We start from the raw sequence: 6,317 nt of genomic DNA, 5'->3' as shown, positions 1-6,317 counted from the left end.
TCTTGTTATGAAGGAGTTACATTAGGTGATCAAAAGTATCCGGACAGCTGGCTGAAAGTGACTTACAAGTTCGTTGCGCCCTCCATCGGTAATGTTGGATTCAATGTGGTGTTGGCCCACCCTTAGCCTTGATGACAGCTTCCACTCTCGCGGGCATACGTTCAATCAGGTGCTGGAAGGTTTCTTGGGGAATGGCAGCCCTTTCTTCATGGAGTGCTTCACTGAGGATAGGTATCGATGTCGGTCAGTAAGGCCTGGCACGAAGTCGGCTTCCAAACATCCCACAGGTGTCCTACAGGATCAGGTCAGGACTCTGTGCAGGCAAGTCCATTACAGGGATGCCATGGTCATGTAACCACTATGCTAGAGGGCGTGAATTATGTACAGGTGCTCGATCGTGTTGAAAGATGCAATCGTCATCCCCGAATTGCTCTTCAACAGAGGGAAGCAAGAAGGTGCTTAAAACATCAATGTAGGCCTGTGCTGTCATAGTGCCATGCAAAACAACAGGGGGTGCAAGCCCCTTCCATGAGAAAAACTACCACACCATAACACCACCGCCTCCGAATTTTACTGTTAGCACTACACACGCTGACAGATGGCGTTCACCGGGCATTCACCACCCCTACATTCTGCCATAGGATCGCCACATTGTGTACCATGATTCGTCGCACCACACAACGTTTTTCCACTGTTCAATCGACCAATGTTCACGCTTCTTACACCAAGCGAGGCGTCGTTTGGCATTTACCCGCGTGATGTATGTCTTATGAGCAGCCGCTCGACCATGAAAGGCAAGTTTTCTCACCTCCTGCCTACCTGTCATGGTATTTGCAGTGAATCCTGATGCAGTTTGGAATTCCTGTGTGATGGTCTGGATAGTTGTCCGCCAATTACACATTACGACCCTCTTAAACTGTCGGCAGTCTGTCAGTCAACAGACGAGGTCGGCCTGTACGCTTTTGTGCTGTAGGTGGCCCTTCACGTTTCCACTCCACTATCACGTCGGAAACAGTGGACCTAGGGATGTTTATGAGTGTGGAAATCTCGCGTACAGACGTGCGAATCAAGTGACACCCAATAACCTGACCACGTTCGAAGTCCGTGAGTTCCGTGGAGCGCCCCATTTGCTCTCTCACGATCACGATGTCTAATGACTACCGAGGTCGTTGATATGGAGTACCTGACAGTAGTTGGCAGCACAGTGCACCTAATGTGAAAAAAGCATGTTTTTTGTGGGTGTCCGAACACTTTTGATCACATAGTGTAGTTCTGATGGATTGATCCTGTCTAGTAAAAATCAGGCCTTCCGTTTCATACACGAGGGTTCCTTTGGCAAGTCACTACCAGGTCTTTTTTTGGTCTATTTTACCTGCATTATTCTCCAAAAATTGTCCACGCAACACATGATTGCTGAGATTGTTAGTCCAGCGCTAGAGTACAGCTTTCTGGTATTGATCCTTGGTTTGCTGTATCTTGAAGATGCTGACTTCAATTAGAGCTGATTCTTTGCTATCTTTCACATAGTCTGCCGATGTATGCTTCTCTTCTTCCACCGTCTGCATCACTTGCGTAAGTCCTCTATCATCTCCTTTTCTGATTAAGAACAGGTTGTTGACGTCAGTGAGAGGGTGGAGTGCATCGTGAATGTTGGTGGCACTTGACGGTTTGTCCATTTGGCAATTGGATGCCTTCACTTTATGAGAATTTGCCCTTCTTTTGTGCCAGCGAGGTGCACTTGTCTAAGGCGAATTCCATGCTGATGTCATTGCTGAAGATTAGGGCTGTATTCGTCAGACACTGGATTTCAGTTTCAGATTTTCCATGGACCTTCAAGAGAATCGTTTACTTCAGGCGATGTTTTCTGAGAATTCCTCGCTGCTTCATACCCTAGGTTTGATTTTTGTAAGATTTTTTAGAGCGGAATCAGGGTAACGATGGACAGCAGGCGAATAACGAGTCCCCGTGGAAAAAGCCTCTCTTGACTATGACTAGTCCGTAATTTTGTTTTCCGACCAATAGTTCCGTTTTCCAGTGTTCCACAGCATATTCTTTAAATTTCCAGCTGATTTCCATGCGCTTTAGGACAAAGTGTCTGGCAGTGGTTCAAAGTCTTTTTTGTAGTGAATCCAGGTCGTATACAAATTTGTTTTTCATCTTTTGCAATTCTCCAGAATCATTTTGTCGCCCAGGAGTTGGTCTTTTGTGCTCCTTCTTCTTCGCTTGTTACCTTTTTGTTCTACTGGTATGATGTATTCTTCCAGAGTGTTCTGCATTCTGTCGACTATGATGCCTGTAAGCAATTGCAATATGGTGGTCAAACACGTTACTGGCCTGCAGTATCCAGGTGCTGCCTCTTTGGGTGGGTCCTTGTGTATTACATACGTCTCTCCACTTGTCAGGCGTTCGCCGATGTTTCCTGTCTGCAGCATGACGCTAAACAGTTCAGCCATTTCCACATGCAGACAGCTCAGGTGTTTGAGTCCAGAATTCGTGCAGTCTATCGTTGCCACTTCTCCACTATCTTCGTTCTTTTCCCAACCACTTCAGGTGTACCCTCAGTTGTAGCGTTCTGTTCTTACAATTAGGAAGTTCTTACAATTAGGAAAATTTACTTTCGAAGTCCTTTATCCATCCCACCCAGTAGTTTTGTTGTATCCTTTTGCGGTTCCCCAGAGGTCATTCCGGAACTGGATTGTTGTCTCATGTTGATTCATGTTCTGGCAGAACTGTCTCTGGTTGGATTGGAAAGTTTGATTTATTATTATTGTATTGACATTTTAAATATTTTATTATTAACCTCTCAGCCTTTTGTGACAAGTTAAATGTAGTTGTGATGGCAATCTTTATTTGGAAAGCAGACAGAAACAAAATGTGACGAACCCCGCGCCCTCCTGCCACTCCCCCCCCCCCTCCCCCTTTTACATCTTCCTGCCGGAACAGAACTCTGGAACCAAGGCTGAGTACAATCTCGCAATCTCGGATTGGGGACTGATAGAGTAGCAAATCGGCCGTGTCGTGTTCAAAGAAAGCATCCCGGAATATGCCTTGAGTAATTAATCGTTTTACGGGAGCTATGGGAAACCTAAATCTGAATGACTGAACGAGAAAGAGAACCCTCATACTCCCTTATAGGAGTGCAGTGTCTCTTAGCAATATGCCACGTTGTTCAATCTGATAGCCGATCTTCGAAGTCAAGTGATATCGGTCCTTTTCATCTCTTGAGATACATCATCGAACTCCAGTGATAAGTGCCTGTGATTTCCATAAGCTTGAAATTCCTTTCGTTCACACGCCACGGATATCGAGTTACCCGCGAGAGATAACGCTTACAGACGATATGGTGTTCGGTATCTTGAGGAGCTTCCATCTGTCGGTACGTGCCTGGCAGCCGGGAGGCGTCGTCTCGCACACTTCTGCACGGCGACCCGCCAGCTACCGCTCTCTGCACGAAGCTTGTGTAGTGCCAAGCCGAACCACCACTTCAATCCAGGTAATGCGACAGTAATTCCTCCACTATAAAGTGTACTGTTCTTGTGTATCGGTTCCCGAAATAAGTGGACAAATGTCATCTCGCATACACTAGCTTTTTTTTTTTCTTTTCTGATGTCTTTACACTGTGCACTTCTTCGTAACCTCCCACGAAAATTATTTCTTTAGGTCCCTGCTTGATAAAATTAATTTAAATTTATGAATGACAGTTACAATCAGTGAACGGTCTTAAGACTTTTCCTTAGTTTCTACGTTTGCTTTCCTATTGTTGTGTTAACTTTGTTGCCTTTTACTCTGCAAGTTTTTCAAAACATATTTGAGTTGTCATATATTTGTCTGGTTGTTCACCGGCATGCCGTTTAGTATGGTGATATCTGAAAACCATTTATCCAGAAAAACTAAAACTAAACTTTGTGTTCTGCCTTACGGTAGGTCTTGGTCATGGGGAAGCCCCGTCAGAGAGGTCCACCGCATGAGCGTCTAGGGAAGTGATTCCAGTGGTGGTTTCCCGTTGCCTTCCACTGATGTTGATGAAATGATAATGAGGACAACACGACACCCAGTCCCTGAGCGGAGAAACTCTCCCACCAAACCGGGAATCGAACTTTTTTTTGTTTTTCTTTTTTTCCAAGCATATCTCGGGCCGCTTGGCGTGACCGACCGCCGCACTGACCACTCAGCTATCGGGGCTGACTATCCAGAAAAGAAACTCCGCATAACATTAACGGTCTCTGTGTTCTGTTTTTAAACATGAACACTATGTTTGTACGGACCGCATATCTCTTCACAGATCTCATTCAAAAACATGAAATTTTCATTGACAGCAATATACCACGTCTCTTAATAATGCTAAATATACACCGATGAGCCAAGACATTATGATCACGTGTTTAATACGGTGTTATTCTCAAACACAGTACAACAGAGATTCTGCTTGGCATGGATTATGCTGTGTTGGCAGAAGAGCCAACACCGTATTGCTAGAGGAGGCCGAAATGCACGCGTTTTATTACACGCAGACTGGCGTGAGGTCTGGAACAGGTCAGAGAAATGAGAACTTAGAAAAACGGACGCAGTTGCTGTAATACTTAACTTTAATCCATAATTGGAGTACATCGCTCTTGACGGTACATTAATATGCTCAATATAAACTGGTAATGGCGCCTTGCTAGGTCGTAGTAAATGACGTAGCTGAAGGCTATGCTGCCGGCCGAAGTGGCCGTGCGGTTAAAGGCGCTGCAGTCTGGATCCGCAAGACCGCTACGGACGCAGGTTCGAATCCTGCCTCGGGCATGGATGTTTGTGATGTCCTTAGGTTAGTTAGGTTTAGCTAGTTCTAAGTTCTAGGGGACTAATGACCTCAGCAGTTGAGTCCAATAGTGCTCAGAGCCATTTGAACCATTTGAAGGCTATGCTAACTATCGTCTCGGCAAATGAGAGCGTATTTGTCAGTGTAGCATCGCTAGCAAAGTCGGCTGTACAACTGGGGCGAGTGCTAGGAAGTCTCTCTAGACCTGCCGTGTGGTGGCGCTCGGTCTGCAATCACTGACAGTGGCGACACGCGGGTCCGACGTATACTAATGGACCGCGGCCGATTTAAAGGCTACCACCTAGCAAGTGTGGTGTCTGGCGGTGACACCACAGATTATACAAGTCCTTGACGGGATTCCAGAAGTATGTGGCACTAGATGTCTACAGACAGCTCAAGCAATTCCTACAGATTACGGGGGTGGTTTACCGGCATGTAAATGGCGCCCGATGTGTGTTCCAGTGGGTGCAGATCAGGCACATTTTCTGGTCAATACATCAATGTGAGTTCACTAAAATGCCTCTCAAAGCACTGTAGCAAGATTCTGACCTTGCAACACGGACAGTTATCCTGCTAGAAGATATCATCGCCGTAGGGGGAGACTAGAAGCGTGAAGTGATGCAGGTGGTCCGCAATAATGTTCACGTAGTTCACTGCTGTCATGAGGCCTTCTATTACCACCGTAGATCCCATGGAATCCCAATTCGCTGTGCCTCATAACATAATTCTGTCCTCACCGCCCCCATCTGATGGGTGGAGCACGTTTCGCGCAGCGATTCGCCTGCTGAACAGTGGCACTGTGCCCACTGCAATCAAAACTGACGACGCCGTTGGGTCAACACACGAAAATGTAGGGGACGTGTGATGTGGAGCACCATGTTCAACAATGACCTTTGAACGGTTCGCTCCGGAATCCTTCTACCTGCACCAGCACTGTACTGTGTCGTCAGATCTGTCACAGATCACTACCCGTCCCGGATTACACAGTGGGGAACCCTCCGACCTCTACGTTTTGTGATGGGACGTGGTCGTCCAATACCATACGGCCTACTCGTTATTTCACCATCCTTCAACCACTTTCCATAGGAGCTCACGACAGTAGTACGCCAATAGGCGACCATTTTTGCCGTTTCAGAGATTGTAGTTTCCAGCCGCAGCGCCACAACAATGTACCCTTTGTCCAAACCGCTTATGTCAGTGGTTTTCCTCATTTCGGCTCGTGTCTTCGCTATAATGACTGTCCATTCGTCTCTCTTCAGATTACATTCTCTCCTTACCGCGTCATGTGCCCGCATCACTACCAGGTGGCATTCAACATCCCGATGAGCATTGATCATAATGTTGTGGTTCAACAGTGTATGTCCCACAGCCGAACGCAAATCTTTGAATTCGACGCAACTTTGCCGTCTCTGTTTATTTTGTTGTTGCTTATTTGTTAAATCAGCTTCTCATGTAACATTACGAAACTGAATGGACCCATTAAAAAACATAGGAAACTTCGAGGTAGCCGCTGAAA

At 46.2% G+C, this 6,317-nt stretch overlaps 1 protein-coding gene across 1 annotated transcript in view; it reads left to right on the top strand.

Moving 5' to 3' along the window:
* The first annotated feature begins 3,376 nt into the window (after window positions 1-3,376).
* The window catches only part of LOC126196113 (UDP-glucosyltransferase 2-like), a 152,248-nt gene continuing 149,307 nt past the window's right edge, over window positions 3,377-6,317 (top strand). Inside the window, exon 1 of the mRNA XM_049934542.1 lies at window positions 3,377-3,493. The gene's annotated coding sequence lies outside the window, so the exon portion shown is untranslated. The remainder of the gene's footprint in view (window positions 3,494-6,317) is intronic.

This window comes from Schistocerca nitens, chromosome 1, assembly GCF_023898315.1.
Source record: "Schistocerca nitens isolate TAMUIC-IGC-003100 chromosome 1, iqSchNite1.1, whole genome shotgun sequence".
In the NCBI taxonomy this organism is placed as follows: domain Eukaryota; kingdom Metazoa; phylum Arthropoda; class Insecta; order Orthoptera; family Acrididae; genus Schistocerca; species Schistocerca nitens.
This window is presented reverse-complemented; position numbering and strand designations above follow the sequence as displayed.